Source organism: Phasianus colchicus, chromosome 25 (genome assembly GCF_987193195.1).
Source record: "Phasianus colchicus chromosome 25, bPhaCol1.hap1.1, whole genome shotgun sequence".
NCBI lineage: Eukaryota > Metazoa > Chordata > Aves > Galliformes > Phasianidae > Phasianus > Phasianus colchicus.
Window position 1 is genome coordinate 3,367,265 of NC_143460.1, and position 16,979 is coordinate 3,384,243.

The 16,979-nt window shown below is 52.6% G+C and overlaps 1 protein-coding gene and 1 long non-coding RNA gene across 7 annotated transcripts in view; both read left to right on the top strand.

The window, feature by feature from the left end:
- PLXNA2 (plexin A2) overlaps positions 1–16,979 on the top strand; it is a 211,922-nt gene that overhangs the window by 131,220 nt on the left and 63,723 nt on the right. The gene's annotated exons all lie outside the window — the stretch shown is intronic.
- Positions 10,378–15,291, top strand: LOC149915043 (uncharacterized). Of its 2 annotated transcripts, none has more exons than XR_016459928.1 (3): positions 10,378–11,000; positions 11,077–13,190; positions 15,062–15,291. It is a non-coding gene; the product is annotated as an uncharacterized LOC149915043 (long non-coding RNA). The 2 variants fall into 2 exon arrangements; XR_016459929.1 differs by having other exon boundaries at positions 11,077–11,358.

Below are 16,979 nucleotides of genomic sequence, written 5' to 3' on the forward strand. Positions count from 1 at the left end.
CTCTGGCCATCCCCTGTGGCAGCAGGACCGAATGCTGTTATCTAGTGCTGAAAGGTTTACCACAAGGCAGAGATGGAGGGGAAGTCAAGGAAAATGTTGGCTGCTCCCTGCCTGCCCTGTAGGGAAAGCATTGCAGCTTTTAATTCCTTTTTGCTCTTCCCTCTGGTAAACCCCTGAGTTCATGTTATGAGCAGCCTTTGCCACCGTGCCACGAAACACTGCACGATGCCATGGGTGCCCACCCAGCACTCTGCACATCCATCCTTGCTTTGCACAGCTCAGCCCCAGCATCATCCCAGCTCATCCCAGCCCACACAGCGCCTGCAGTCCCACATCTCCACACATTGCACTTTAGCCCTGCAGAGCCCTGGGAGCTGCACTGCGTTGGTATGCAGGGTGCTGCTGGGATGGATGTGCAGCCTGGGAGTGCTCAATATCCCCCTGACAGGTAGAGCCCCCGCAATGGGATGTGGCCACATCCATCACCCAGCAGCACAGGTGCAGCCGTGGCCCTGCACCCGCACAAAGGCTCTGTATCAAGGGAGGATGCAGTAAATGTCTGCCTCTCGCAGATTTATTCCTTCATTAGGTATTTAAATACATTCTGCTGTATAGGATGCTTCTGTGAGCCTGCTGCTTTTTTTCTCCCATGGAATAAATACAAAGCGCTCCCCCCCCGGCCTCTGCTGCAGCCCTGGGAGTTGGGATTCGTGTCACAGTGGCTCAGCCCTGAGACCCTGCAGGGCACCCAGCTTTTTGGGCCTCACTTCATCCCTGTGCTCAGCATTTTGGGCATTTGCAGCAAAGTAAATGCTCCAAACCCAGCAGTCATTGAACCAAACAGCCCCGGGAGGAGCAGGGATGCTAAAATTAGCAGAAGTGCCCCAGGCAGAGGCCACCTGGGGCTTTGTTTAGTTTCACACCGACTTTCATCTCTTTTATTTATCATTTGGGGCTGACTGATGGATTTTGTTCCCTCCTCTGCAGGAGGGGAGCACTGCTGGCTCAGCCAGGCAGAGTCCCCATTGCCCCTCATTGCACCCCCCCAGCCCAGGCTGCATTCTGTTGGGCAGCCAGACTGAGTGTGGTTGTTTTAAGCTCCGAACACTTAAAATGTAAGGGAAGTTTTGAGCAATGATGAGTCAGGCAGTAATGATCTGATGTGTGAAAGGCTTCAAATACAAATGTACCTGTGCCCGTATAACAGTGCCAGCTTGGGTTTGCTGATGGAGGGACATCGTGCCACATAGGGGTAGTTTTCTAAAGGTGATTTTCCTGCTGTGTATTGCCTTATAAGACCCTCCCCTCTCTGTGCTCAGGGTGGGTTTTGCAGTCCTTCTGCCCAGTCCTTCTCTCCTGGTGCTGGGGGTGGTTGGCTGCAGGGCAGCAGCAGCTCAGCTCTCTGTGTGCTCTGCTCCCGGCTGTGCTCAGCTCCCAGCCCTGTGCCAGCTCTGCTGTGTGCCCGCAGTTGTCCTGAAAATAAACAAAATCCCATTCAGCCCTGGTCAGCGAGGCAGTTTTTGGGTGATTTCCAGCAGAGCGAAAGCTGGAGAGGATTTCAATCGTTGGGCTCTGGTACGAGGTTTGAGTAGCACAGCAGCCCAGGCAGAGCCCAGGTCTTGTAACAGCCCCACAGCTTTGGGCGGTGGGGTCAGGATCTCATTTTTCCTTTGGGAATGGCTCACTGCATGAAATATTCATCTTAACCCAGGGCGTGTTTTAAAAGCCTGCTACCTTCCACTGCACCATTGTTCTTCCCTCCCGCGTCTCTGGCTAAATTAAGACTTTCTTAGAAATGCACAGGTTAAAAGTTTAAAAGCTTAAGGTTTCATTCATAATTCACGTGTCAATGAGGCTTTGATTCCTCCCGGGGAAGCAGCCTCCTCTCTGTGATGCATGTTGGTGGGGTCACCCTGCGCCCAGCCAGGGACCCTCAGTACAGTGCAGGATTCTCCAGGGGTGCTGATAGGGAAGGCAGAACCCTCCACTTGGGGTCATTGATTGGAATCTGACCCAGGGCAGTGGGTGCCAGAAGTCATTAATGTCTGATGGCTGCTCAGTGCCATGTGAAAAATGAGTCCCTGGGTTTTGGTCTCGTTCCCAGTGTGGTCAGGCATCCATGCCCCAGTCTTGCTGTTACCTTATCTGATGGCCTTCAGCTGGGTGATGCCACCAGCGATCCTCAGGCATCCGCAGTGCCCCCAGTGTGCCCTTCCCATCCCTCTGCAGCCCTCTGACACCTCCCAGCCCATAGCCTCTCCTTGTGCCCAGGGCCGCAGCACTTGGCTCTGCTCCCCCTTCCACCCCACAGTGCTGATGGTTTTGAGAGGGATTAAGGAGACCTGGAGGAACCTAGCAACTGGGTTTGGAACTTGTCCCTTCTGGGAGCCTTTTGCCTTCATTCTCTCACAGATAAATCTGCTTTCAGCACTGGGCATGGCACGGCACAGCAGCCACTGCTAATCCTCCCCCAGGTGTGCAGGGATCTCCATTGGCCATTCTCCTTCAGAATTAAATCCCTTTGAGATATAAACCAGGGTGGGATTTTTTCCTTTCCCCCTTCCCCTTTCTTGTCCTCCAGCCCACCCAAGTGCTCATTGGTGGCAGGGATGGGATCAGGAATCAGTAAGGTTAAGAAAGAGCATCAAGTTCAGCCATCAACCCATCTTCACCATGCCCATTAGCCACGTTCCTTCACCCAGTATTGTGCCACTTCTGGTTTAAAAAAGGACGTGGTGGGGGGGGGGGGGGGGGGGTTTAGATTGGATAGGGGAGATTTAGACTGGATATAAGAAAACAGTTTGTTACAATAAGGATAGTGGGGCTTTGGCACAGAGAGCCGGTGGTGCCCCATCCCTGCAGATGCTCCAGGCTGGATGGGGCTCTGAGCACCTGATTACTGCAGAGAGTGGGACCAGATGGCCTTTAAAGGTTCCTTCCAACTCAGACTGTTGTGTGATTCTCGGGTGGGATTGGCAGTGCTGTGCACCAACTCAGCACAGCTCAGCACTGCACAGCACAACACAGCTCAGCTCAGCACAGCTCCCAGTGCCGTGCTGGCTCCCAGTGGCCACCTCCCAGCTGGAGAGGGGGATTAGAGCCGAGCCCGTCTGGGCTGGCAGATGCTGTGTTAGCTGATCTCCTGCCTTCAGTGCTCCGCCGTGAACCTTCACAGCCATTCCTTCAGATTTTTCCAGGGGTCGGGTTGATAATGAAGGGATTAATTTAATTCCTCCCTCCCCACCCGCCTTCACCCCAAGCTTCCCAAGCAGCTGCTCTGCGCCTGTTCATCTGTCGGTGTTTTTATTGGCATCGTTTGGGCCATGGCCAGTGCTGAGCTCGTGACCTGGCTGGGGATGAATGCAGCATGGGCTGGCGTGGCTGAGAGCCCACAGGCCTGTGGTTTCTCTCCTGATGTGCATCGATGGTGGCAGCTCCCCGTGGGTGTCCCCTGGGTTTCCCCTCTCAGGATCTCAGTCCCTTCTCAGGGAAGCTCTTCCAGTCACGAAGGGGCTGGGCAGCTTGCTGGCTGTTTATATGCATTAATCCTTTACAAGCACAAAGGTCTATTTCCCATCAGTCCTGAAATAAGCCCTTCTGCTGATTTTGATGCACTTTGACTAAATATCAGCCTACCCCTCGGCTGCCTTCAGTTTATTTCCTCTAGGTGGATCTGCGTGTCGTGGCCCAGAAGGATGCTCAGCTCTTTGCACATCGCTGCCAGCATCCTCCCCGTGTCCCTGTGCATGGTACATGATGAGCTCAGAGCAGCACTGTGTGCAACACTGGGGGTTTGTGCTCACAGCCTCTTCCCAGCCCCTCTCTGTGCCCCATGGATGTGGGGTTTGGGCTAGATGGGGGGATTTTTATCCGAGCGCTGTTAGGATGAAGGAGGAATTGAAGTGAGATTGAATGCATGCACTTTCAGGGAATCATTTTCCAAAGCTTGTGGGTTTAGTGAGGAGAAACAGCTCAGATTCCCGAGGTCTGCAGTTCCTCATTTGGTTGTTGCTCTCCCAGATTCTCCCCACCACTTTCACCTGCTGCTGTGGCTCCATATGCTCGCGGATCTGCAGGCACATGCATTTCCCATGTGCCCAGGCAGATAAATATTGCATCCCTGCTCTGGTACGTGACAGTTACCCCAGGCTGTCATGTTCCTACCTGGCCATGCTGTTCCTGCTGGTTTTGTCCATGAAAAGGAGATTGACAGTGCTGGGAATTGGCCGCCGGTCCCAGGAGGAGCAGCTCTGCAGGTTGTGCTGGCATCTGGACGCATCAATCCACAAATGTGGGAACAGCTTAGCAGGGAATTGTGGTTTAGGTTACAGCAAGATTCCAGAATGAGCACATCTGTGTTCAATCCGCAGCGCTCCGTCAGACTAAAACGAAGGGAAAAAAAAAAAAAAGAAAAAAAAAGAAAGATTTTACAGGAGTTTTGTGTGCCCTGCGGGAGCTGTCTCCCAGTTTGTAACAGCGATGTAAAACCCACCTGTGGTTCTTCCCTCTCCTTTCTGTTGCCTCCCTGCACTTCCCTTTCCTGTTGCTTTCCCTTGTGGTGGTGCTCATTGTAGGGCACTCCGTGCTGCTCAGGAGGGACGTGGTTTGCAATGACCCCAGGCTGGAGTTAAGCACACCCATGGGATGAGACCCAGCATGCTGAGGGTATTCAGGTGCAGCTGCAACAGGAGCACGCTGCACCTTAAATCAAGGGCTGCAAAGCATTTGAGCTCTGAAGCTCTTGTGAGATTGCCAGCTGGAATGTTAAATAGCTGTGGTTTGTGTTATGAAGAGGAGATATTGGTAATGCCTGGTCTTGCTGCTGTTTGGTAGCATGAGGAAGAAGCAGCCCGCGCTGTGCCTCTGCTCTCAGGAACTATGCATGGAGCTGTGGGCACGTGCAGGTCAGTGCCTGTAGCATTTACATGGAGCCAAAGCAATGGGAGCTGGGAGCAGGCAGTCCCCCACCATCCTGCTTCTGCTGCTCCACTCTGCATTATTCAGAATCGTCGGGGTGTGATTTGTATTCTTTATGGCCAAGCAAAGGCACCATGGGGTCTTTGATTCCCTTTGGGAGGAGATTTCATGAGATTGCAGAGAGACTGGCAGGGAAATTGCTTGAAATTGCACCTATCATAGCACGCATGTGCATGGGGATGTGCACGTGTGTGCTCCTCCGTGCTGCTTGCAGGGAGCAGGCTGGGCTCCTGCAGGGAGCAAACTCGTGCCCAGCAGGGCTGTGTGGTGTGGGGCAGTGGGAGGACGTGGTGCTCTGAGGAGATCAGGAGCTGCAGTTGTTCAGAGCACAAGGGGAACCTGTGCCAGAGCCTTTCACGCCTCCTCTTGCCTTCTTCTACTCAACGTTTTTGCTCAGATAGCAGTGGGGACCTGTGCATCATTTATTTATGCTGCAGCAATACACAGCAAATCCCTCCACCACTTCTGTGCTTTCTTTTCCCCTTGCACGGCCCCACAGAGAACATAGCGGGATGGAAAACGAAGACAAACTTAATGTCTGGAAAAGGAGGACGGAGTGCTGTGCCCATGGGAATGGCTGCAACTGGTTTGGAGGTCCCACCTGGATCCCATTGCCTCCATCGCTGCACCCCAACCCCAGCACGCGCCCTCTGCACTGTGTACAGCTGCAGCCTGTGCCCATTGCACGGCTTCACCCCGTCCTCGTGCAAAACACACAGAGCAAATGGAGAGTGACAGGGAAGGGTCACTGCTCCGGGTCGCCACCAAGGTGCTGGAGGAGATAATCAGACCCTTTTCTTTTCGGTTCATTGCCCAGCAAAAAAAAAAAAAAAAAAAACAGAGCCTTGCAAGCGTGCCGCGGAGCAAAGCCCACAGCAGCAGCCACTTTGCTGGAGAACTTTTCCCCATCGGATGCATTTGTGAAGTGTTGTGCACTCCCTCGGGATGTGCTGGGGCATGGCAGCCAGCTTGCATTAGCATTCCTATTAATAACACTAAATAGCAAACACGCTTTGTATAGGTGTGAGCAGAAATGGAAGATGCCGTTATTAAGATAGAGCTGCACTGAATGAGACCCCACTCACTGCTGGAAGGGTCTGTGCCAGCCTCACAGTGATGGTTTGCTGCTGTTGAGTTCAACTCTTCTTCCCCAAATAAGGCTGTGCTTGTGATAGCATCACTGAAAGGCTCCCGGCAGGGGATGTTTTGACAGAAAGTGTGATAAAATGTAATGCAGTGGATATTGTCCCATTTGCGATTTATGAGGAATTCTGTAACCTAGGGGGGATTAATTCTGCATCACGTTACGATACATCGGATAGGTTCTCTCCTTGTGCTTGCTGTTTCTCTGCGTGCATAATGAGCAAACCTGGTGATTTTTTCCATGATAATGAAACATTTTGTGGCGGAGCTTCAACCACCCCTTTCCCTGCCTGTAGATCTCCGTGCTTCATCCCTGGTGGTTGCAGAGCAGCACTGATCACCTCCTCTAATACAATGCATGGAGAGCCCCATTCCCTGCTCCCAGACCCCAGCGTGGGGGTGTTGTGCTGGAGCTGCAGGAGACCCACAGCAGAGAGCAGGGAGGTGTTGCCATGCTGCGGGTGCATTTCCATTATGCAGACACGAGGGCTGCACTCCTGAAACCCATCCCCAGAGCTCCCCAGCAGCTCAGCCCCATGCTTTGCTTCTTCTGCTGTCACTCAGCAGAGTGAGGTGATGCACCCAAATGCCACGTGCTGCTGGGGGAGCTCTGGGAGCTGCATTTCAGAGGCACCTGACAGCTCAGCAGGGAAAAATCAATGGGCCTGGCGTGGTTTTGAGAACCTATCCATGCTCAGCGAGCCCGTGTGCAAGCGATCAACAACTCAAGAAGGCAGATTTGTTCCTCGCTGCCTCTTTCTGTCGGCTTTTCTTTGCCTTCTCTTGCCCCCGTCCGCCCATCTCTAAGCCCGACTCGTTTGCATGATCGTCTCCATTTGCATTTCCAGCAAATGCTGACACTTGGCTGGACTGTGGGTGAAGCTCTCCTTGAAATGAGCCCGCGCACAGAGTTTGTTCTGGGGAGATAAGAAGGGAAGTGGCAGGGAGGGCCTGGGGGGAATTACGCATGTGAAACTGCGCTGTGAAATTAGCACCAGCAGCCACACTCCGGGCCAGCAGCACTTTGGTGGGATTTATTTTGGAAGCAGCGTTTTTTACCGTGGGCAATAGACTCATCTCCCTCACCCCAGCAGCTCTCAATCCCGGCTGGGGAAGCCAAAGGAGGAATTGTCTGCTCGCTCGGTCTGAAGTTGCTCCGTAGTGCTGGCAACGTGATACTGAAGAGGAATTTTAATTTCATGCTGTGTAAGAAGAGTGCATGCAACAGTAGCAGCCGTATGGATTTTCATATGAATAGCTGCACAGTATTCATAACAGGGCAGCAGTGTTGTCCCGCAGGTTTTCATTCTTCTCGTTTCTTTGCTGTTTTCACATTTCCCTTTGCTGTCCACCCATTCTAGCACTTGCTGAAATGGAAAGTATGTCCCCGCCAGATGGAGGCACAAAGTGACGAGCCTGTTTGTCAGCTACATTGCAGTTGGCTGCAGAGACCTTTTGTTGCTTTGATTTCTGTGCACTCCAAGTGCAAGTCTGTTCGCTCGGGAAGGAGCGCTTTCAGCCTCGTGCCCCTCTCGTTCAGCTGTGCACTGAGAGCAGTTTGGGACAGCAGAGCCCATTTCTGCTGCTCTGTCCCAGGGACTCCCGGCTTCCTGCTGGGAGAGGTTTGCTGTTTGCTGGACTGGGGACCACTGCTGTCCTGCAGCCTCCCCAGTGCTGATGGGGGCTGCAGGTTTCACCTAAACGATATCAGTGGCAAGGAATGTGGCTTAGGAAAAATCACATGGTGAGAGCTGCCTTAAAATTTGCTTCAACTTCTCCTAGGAACGCAGTGAGGCTTGCTGCTTTGCCAGCACCTGTGCTAAGCTGCTCTCTAATGCACCCACACAACCCCGCTCGTCCATAGAGCCAATCTGTTGTGCAGTTAGGACAGGTGGATAAATCCTTCTGCCTGCAGACACTGCTTTCTGATATTCCGACATGGCAGCAAAAGGCACGGATTGAGGAAATCCTTTTCAGCTGCTGAAGAGCTGCGTATGCGCAACAGGAGACGAGCAGAGGAATACAAGGGAACCAGCAGAGCCAGCCCTGATGCTGGCAAGTTGCTGTAGGGTTTTCAGCAATGTGAATGGTCCTCCCCTGTTCCCAGCCCATCCCTCTGACAGCCACAGGAGCCCAGGGTGACAATGGGGCTGTCAGGCTGTAGGTGAGGGCACAGCCTGGGCCGATCCCATACTGCGGATGCTGGGTTTAATGCTTGCCTTCATGGCTGCAGATTGATACAGCTGGGAAGCACATGAAAGGGTTCTGCAGCAACGCAGACGTGTAATTAATAAAACACAGATTTCCATTTGAAACCGTTGCCCGAAATAGCTTGCTGATGGAGGAAGAGCTGTCTGCTCACACGAAAGAGCTGAGTTTGCAGCAGTGTGCTGAGCTGCCATGTCCTGGGCAGGGACGGGAGCGTTGGGCAGAGCTCGGTGCTCAGTGAGATCATAGAGCCAATCATAGAACCAAGAGTCATTCCTGTTGGAAAAGACCTCTGAAATCCCCAAATCCAACCCCAGCTCACCCCTCCATGCCCACTGACCACTGCAGTGCCACATCTCCATGATTCTGGAACCCCTCCAGGGCTGGTGACCTCACTCCTCCTTGGGCAGCCGTGCCAGTGCATCACCACTCTTTCAGAGAAGCAATTTCTCCCAATATCCAACCTGAGCACCTGCTGTCAGCCTGGCAGGGAAGTGGTTAACAGCACGGGCTGCGGAAAAGCCACCTCAAGTGCAGGTTAATAGGCTGGAGTGACCGAGAAAACTTCCCCTGAGCACTTGTAGAGGCTTTGGGATCCTCTTATAAATCAAAAGCATGCAGGTCGCCTGCAGGTGTGGGCGCACAGAGCTGTGCTAATGAGGCCACCAGCGCCCTGCCCCGAGCTCAGCACACACTCAGTCTGCAGCAGATGACAGGGCACGTTCTGCAGGAGGAAAGGGGCAGGCTGGGGAAAGGCAATGTGGGCTGCTGCCTTCCCAGAGCTGCAGCGGCGTGCCGAGCTCCTCGTGTTGCTTTTCTGCTAATTGGAGTTGGCTGTAACCGATGTAGAAAGTGACGGCCTTAGGGAGATGAGATCGTTGCTTGGGTTGTTTTGTTTGTGTTTGTCTGGGATTAAATACAGATGGAATTATAAGGGAAAAAAAGCTGGCTGCAGGGAGGAGGCTCTGTGGAAATAAATGTGATGGAAATGGTGGTGCCATGGCTGTGTTGTGGCTCTGTCAACATGAGCCAGAGGCAGAAGGTGCAGGAGCTCTGTTGCACATCCCCAGCTGGTTCCAAGCAGAGCTGGGCAGGTCCTGGCTGTGCCCTGCTGGACACGGAAGGGGGAGAGGGAGAAATAAAGCAGCCAGCACCCGGATGAACCACATGCAGCTCATATAGCAGCTCCCATGGGCCTCTGATTGCCTTGCTTTACTGGGGATTGAGGGAAGAATTTGTGTTGGATAGAAGGCAAAGAGACCGCAAACCAGTCAACACGCTCCCACGCCAGTGACACAAGGGTGTTAGTGGGATTTTGGCAGGAAGAATTTCCCCAAAGCTGACTCAAAGCTGGAGGAATTACTGAGAGGCTGAGAAATGAAATAGACCACATTGCTGTGACCGCTCCAACCGCAGCCCATCGGGCACAGCTCGGCTCTGTGAGCAGCGCTGGTTTGAAGGGAGGCAGGAGGGGGGGTTGGCTCAGTGCAGCGCAGTGCAGGCGAGCAGCTGGGCTTGCTCTCCTCGGGGGCTTCTCTTTAAAAGGAGCTTTGAGTTGATAATTTTTTGCTCGTTTTTGTATAAAGAAATCTCCCTGGCTTTGATGCAGAGGAGCTGCTCGCTCTGCTCGGTGCCGGGTTGTTTACAGAGCAGCAGTGTGATGGGGGCAGAGAAGCAGAGATGGGCAGCCCAGAGCCCGATCATCTGAGCTCCCAATCATTAAGGGGCCCCAATCATTCCAGCCTGCTGGAGATGGGCTGGATGGTTTGGTGGAGGCACATCCTGGCTGTGTTCTCTGCTCTCCCTGGCACAAACGTCCACGTTCTCCATTCCTTTCCCATCTGCTTCCACTTTTCCAATTTCTAACACTTCACCCATAAGATTTTGCCTCTGTTCGGATGAATGGAAAAGAAAAATGCCCCCGGAGGTCATACAGCACCTGGGATGGATTCTGGCTGATGCCACAAATGTTCCTGTAAGATCTGCATTGCTCACAGCTGGACCACGTCTGCATCAGAGCCCTGGGCAGCAGCACTGAGGGATGCTCTGGGGCCAGGGGAGCAGAGCCAAGCCAACAGCTGCAGCAGCTCCTGGGGACCTGGTTTGCTCAGTTTGTGAGTGACTCTTCATGGATGTCACTATGGAGGGGACATCAGCCCCACTGCTGCTGTGGCACTGCTCAGTGCTGCTGAGGATCACGGACCTGGAGGACAGCAGAGGGGTGTTGCCTCTGTTCAGTGATTGAACCACACGTGGTATTTGCCTAACCAGCTAGACCTGAATTGCTGTTCAAACAGTGCTTCTCTGCCCGCCGTTGGCAATCAGGGAGCTAATTACACTGGATTAGGGTTTTTCTCTTAATTACATGAAAAATTTAGCGCAGCTGATGTTCATGAGGCTGCAGGGGATTAGGGTGGAAGCCATGTGTTTATCTACAGGTCAATTACAGCAGCGTGGTGTGGCTGCATCTCTGCCATCCACAAACCCCATCCTGAGCCCATCTCCTGCTGCTGATTTTGGGCCATGTCTGCGATGTGGGATTGGCACGAGAAGGGGTTGGCTCAATTGGTGTGAGCAGTCGGTGTGTGGGATGGGCAGTGGTTGTGGGACAGCCCCATTGCTGCCAGTGGAAGTGGGGCTCAGGAATTCTCTCACATCTCTGACCGAACAAGGTGAGATTTGATCAGTAGCACTGAAGGTTTTGGAGCTGCAAGATAACAAAAATTGGGTTCTTTTATTTCCTTGCAGGCTTTGGCCTCTGGTTGTGTGCACTTTGGCTCGTGGTGGTGTTGTGCAGGAAGCCCGGCTCGTTTGTAACATATTTCTTCCATGGTGTTTGTGATGAGGAAAGGGAATGATATTTCCTGAGGAACTTCCTGCCCCCACCTTCGCCGAGGGCAAAGCAGAGCTTCCATGTGGCACTGTGAGGGGTTATCTCTCCATAGGGAGAATGGCTGCTCCATTGGAACGAGCCCTGTGTTAGCCCATCTGTCTGAGAGGCTTTTATTCCATTTTACGCAGCTGCTTGAGGTCAGTAAAGCAAACCAAGCCAGAGCAATCCCTTCAGTGTGAAATGTGCTGCTGTGGGGGTGGCACGTGGGTTGGGACATTGCACACTGTTCATCTGGAAGGGCACAGGTGGGGATAGGAGATCTGGGGCTGTTTAGGGACTTGGGCAATACTGAGCGCTTCCCCAGTGCCTCCATCCCCCTAAATAACAGCAGTTCTGTGCTTCCTCCCGTGTTTCCTATCAGACACAGAAGACTTGGAGGAACTCAGCACCCCAGCCCGACCTTCCCTTTTTTCCCCATTGAAGTGAAGAAATGCTGTTCCTATAGCACAGAAATGGGAACTGGTGGCACTGGTGGATGTTTTTCCTCAGTTACAGCAGCTTGGACACTTTCACTGCAGAATCCATTTGGGCCTCCCCTGTCCCTCCTCCCCCCAACCTCACTGGGGCTGCTTTAACCACTGCCTTTCATTCCCTTTCCCACTGTAAGGGAGGGAACTGATAAAAGCAGCAGAAAGCAGCAGGGTAAGTTGGGGAGGAATGGCAGAGGGTGGAGGAGCACATTGCAGCGAGGAGAGTGCAGCTCTTGTGATGCAGAGACACCCAGCTCATTGCTGGCTCTCCGAGGCCGACACTCAAGTCTCTTTGATGATTTCTTCACTCTGTGCCAAAACATAAAGCCTGCAAGCAGCACTCAGTGCTTCCCATTTCCCAGAGCAGCATGGAGCCGCCTCTTTAAAAATAATACAGGGATGTAAAGGGAGAAGGGTGCTTAGTGCTGACAAAAGAGAAGGGAAGTCATTGCACATTGCAGCTCTTTATTCGAGGATGACTTAGAAGTGAAGAGGTTCTGTAACAGCTGCAGACGTGCCCCAAGCTCTTCTCTTCCAGGGGGGCAAACCTGCAGGATGCTCTCAGGCTCTCTGCTTCTAAAGGGCTGTGCTTTGATGCTGCTGGAAGGTGTGAGACCAACAGCCCTGAGCTGATGCAGTTGTCTCTGCTCCATCCCTGGAAGCCGATCCCTGAGCCCTCCATGCTGGTAGATCTGCCTCCTGCTGCAGCTTCAGCCAAGATGTGGGCATGGGGTGCTGGACCCAGTGCTGCAGATGCACTGCAGAGGAAGGTGACCCAGCCTGGCTCCCTCCCCAGACCCGCTCCTAATGAATCCATCCCCCGAAGAACACTAATTAATTAATTAGCAGCTCATTTGCATGAGGTGGTACGACATTCAAGTGAGGCTGTGACAAGGTATGAGCTGACAGCTTTTCAAATAAAAAGTCTTTTAGGGGAGTGATCTCCCGAACTGGCAGCTTTGTTCTGGTGAGCCTCTCACACAGTAATGAAGTAAAGACATGGGGCTGCTGATTAGTCTCTGCGTGGTGCCTCGGTGCCACCCTCCCTGTTTTACCTTGTAGGATCAGCTCTGCAGAAGGATGGAAGAAGGAAATAAGGGCAAGAGAGGCAGTGCTGGAGGGGGCATGGGCAGATCTGAGTGTGCTCACAGTGCTTTGAGCTTTAGTGTCCAACATTTGGGATACGCAGGGGATGCTGAAATGGCTGAGATCTTCAGCATCATTGTTATGAGAGCCCTTGGAGTGCAGCTGAAGCTTTAGGACAGAAGGAAAGGCAGCATTTTCTTTTTGGTTTTAACGTATCTCACCTTCCCTGCAGATGGGCTCAGACCCTTGAAGATGTTCAGAGTGAGGACTCTCCTCACCTCAGCTGCATGTGCAGAATGCTTGCAGCCTTCATGCAGGGAACAAGTGGGAAGAAAGCCTTGCTCCTGGGAGCAGCTCTGCAGCCTCGGTGCTGGGGATGTGGAGCTGAGCTCGCTGGTGCTGCTTGCTGCCAGGTTGGTAGGTTTTGCCCCTTGTTCCCATATGCTGCACCCCAGGGAGCGCTCCTGCTTCCAGGTGGTGACAGAGCACTTAGCAACACTGCCAGAGCAGAGGAGCTGGGAAGCACATGTGGGTGTGAAAGACAAACGCAGAGACATTTTTGACATGAGTATCGGATTTGCAGGAACCTCAGATCTATAAATAATGTGGGTCATGATGGCTGATCAGCATGAGCTCACTGCTGTCCCCCCCACTGCGCAGGGCTGTGCTGTACCTCACTGCCTGCCATCCTGCTCACTGCACTCTCACTCTGCAAGAGAGAAACCTGCAGCTGTGTCAATGGAAGGAGCAGCCGTGGTACCACAGCACCCAAGAAAAACTCCTGCTTGCAGTTCTCCTGCAATGCCTGCGCACTGATGGAGCTCTTTATAAAGTGCTGCTTCTCCCCAGTGATTCCAGGGAGCTCTATGAGGACAGCCCAGTGGGGATCAGCGGGTGTGTTTAATGTTTCTGCACTGCAGCTCTGGGAAGGAGGGATTTCTTCCTCCCAAGGAGAGTGGATCTTTTTGCCATAGCCACCCAGTCTGGTATCACTGTGTTTTCTGCCATGAATCTCTCTGTAGGTCTTCCCCAGAGGAGTAGAAATAAGGGGGATGCTCACCAAGACAGATGGATTCTGTCCCAGATTGGGAAAAAATGCATAAAGAAAAGATGACAGGAGAGAAAGAGGCTAGAATGCGAGGGGGGCCTCCAGGTAATGAAGTTAATTGGATATGCTGATTTAAATTGAACGTGCATGTAAGGATTGTCATTAACTTCCTCACGGACATGTCTGTGATTTAAGGGAAAGATATGTAATGGGATTACTGTTTCACTTTAATTTCAAAGGGAGGACTTCCCACATGGAGAGCAGTGTGCCCCATCAGCCTGTGCTGTCCCTGAGCTCCTCAGGTCCTCCTGAAGATGGGAATGGGGGGTGCCCAGATGGGAACTGGGGTGCTACATGGAGGGGAACAGTGCTGCATTGGGGTGCTGCCTGGTGGTGTGAGCACGGCCCCATGCACCAGGTTTGTATCCCAGATGGGGTTCACTATGCAATCCCCAGCAAATCTCCACTTCCCTCTGCTTTATCAATGATGTGCAAATGGCTCTGACCCAGTCCCAGGGCATCCAAAAGCATCCCAAAAGTGCTCACTGGCAGCTGAAGAGGTACTTCACGTGCAGAACAATTTCATAAAGGGCCTGAAGGGCTCTTGAAAACTTCTCATCTGGAGATGATGTTCAGTTTCTGTTCTGGGTTCTCCCCTCCTGCAGCCTGCTGTGCCTGTTCCCAGTGGTGACAGAGGCACCAGCGTGGGCTGTTGGGTGCACTGATGCTGTGAGGAAGTGTGCTCCATCCGAGCATCTCACCTCTGTACACACTGGGTTGTGTACAGCCCAGCTTAATTCAACTGGATTAGGAAACATAAATCCCTTCCACAAAGGGATTCCAAATCATTGGTGGAGGAGCACATAGAAGATCTGGGCTGGTATTTATTTATCTCATCCTGTCTTTGGGATCTTCTGCTCTGCTGAGTGTCTGGCTTGTAGGAATTGCCCTCGGTGCCAGGTTGGGGTAGGAGAAACCCTACAGAACTGTGGATGGAGGAGGAAGGGGAGGACAGCCCAAACCTCACTGCTCCATCCTGGCTCTGAGCCCTGCTGCCAGCCTCGGTCCTGCTGCTGAATTTCCAGCAAAGAATCCATCCTGGAGCTTTACGGGAAGCTGAAATGGGAAATGCCCAAGAGCCAAAACATGCAGCCTTAAGTGACAAAAAAAAATGGCAATTCTATAGAGATGCACCTTGGCCGTGAGGGCTGTTCTTGTTTTCTGTTTCTATTTCAGGCAGTAGATGCAGTAACGCTCCAGTGCGCATTCCCAGAGCCGATGCAGCTCCAGGAGAAGCATCCATTTTATGCAAATGCAATGTTGTTTGATGGCATTTGCCCCGAAGGGCTGGAGATCCCAGCATGAAGGGAGCAGTCGGCAGGCTGCAGGGTTGGCTGGGCTTTGCGCTTTGTCACTGTAAAACACAAAGAGCCAATACCCCTTTGGGGTTGGATGTAGTGCTCTTAAAGGCCTTTTCCAACCCTAATGATTCTGTGATCTCAGCACCCCCCTTGTGTGCTCAGAGCTCCTCCAGGCTGTGGCATATGGAGAGGATTTGGGATCTGCCACCCAACCAACCCAATGGGTGACCTTGCATCCAGAATGGGGAATCAGTCCCTGCAGCCATGGAATACTGAACTGTTTTCTGGCACAAGCATTTCATCACGAGAGCCACCCTCATTGAAACGCTCATAATGAAAGCAGACAGGTAATTTAATCACGGAAAGTTCCTACAAAGAGATTCAGTGTCTTCTAACAGAAGCCTGCTGGGAGGAACTGGAATGGAATCCAAATGTGGGTACCAGCTGGGCAAGGAGAATACCTGAAACCTCAGCACAGTGCGTGTGTGGGAGCTCCACGTTGTATTAGATCCCTGAATGGCTCGTGCACTTATCACCATGGGTGCTTCTCTGCAACACATACGTGACACAATATAGTATTTTGCTAATCTCCTAAGATAATGCAGAGCTTATGCCTGCAGGCTGCATTGTGGGGGTATTAGACACGTAAATCTGCACTGTGCCTTTGAAGGACTGCGGTTTCCTGAATGGAAAAGCGTTCTGCTTCATCACGTGGGGTGTTCTGCTGGGCCTGGTGCTCTGAGCCAGTGCTGATATTGGGATTTGCAGATTATATTGTTAGGCGCTTTTCAGGCCGTATTTGTAAACATGCACCGAGAGCAGCTGAGGAAAGTGCTCTATCCATCCCAGGTGACTTCTCCAATTCACACCTGAATGTGTGAGCCCGTGTTCTGCCCTCCTGTCTCCTGACGGTGAGCATGACTCACTGAACACTGCATCTCCCTGCACCACTGCTCACTGTTGTGCTGCACTCACACTCATTTCTGCACAGCCCAAAGCTGCTCCCCCTGCGATTTTCTCCCATACCTCTTCATCCTGGTAGTACTGCAAGGAAGGGCTGTGGGGCCACAGAGAAGAACGGCTGCCCTCAGCCCAGCCCCATCCTGCATCTCCCATCGGGTTGGGATCATGATGCTGGGTCAGCTTTGCTCCCCAGGCACTCAGAAGTGAGCGCTCCCCTCTCTCCTCCAAAACCTCAGACCTTTAAAAAGAGCACCTCTAGGGTCAGTTTCATCACCCTTACCCTTTATCTTCTTGGTGTCTGTGGCACCATGTTTATTAACGTATATTTAGCACCAGGAGGACACCTGTAAGGGAGGCAGAGGGATTATTTCTCCCTCCAGACGTCAACAAGAAGTTTCCTGCTGCAGAGATGATCCCTTTCTTCTTCCGCATACACAGGAATCATCCTTCTTCTCATCTGACATCATCATCTGTTGTCATGGAAACCGAACTATCAGGAAGAGAGGCAATGAAACACCCCAGCATCAGCACCTCCTCCTATTGCCCGGGCACTGTGTGGGGTGCTCACAGCTGGAGCTGCTGGGCTCACAGCTGGATGCACAGCTATGCAGGGTGCACTGTCAGTGCCTGGCCATAGGATGGGGCAGAGCCAGGCAGGATGCCCCATAGAGCCCAACCATTCAGGGCAATGTTCCTGGCTTCAGCCCTGACCGCAGCTCCTGGTTGGAATTGGACTGCATGAGGCTCATCCGGTGGTATCTCTCTTCATTAGCCCTGTCTGACCTCATTACTAGAAAGAAGCTCAACGTAACGAGCTGCCGGTGCCCCCG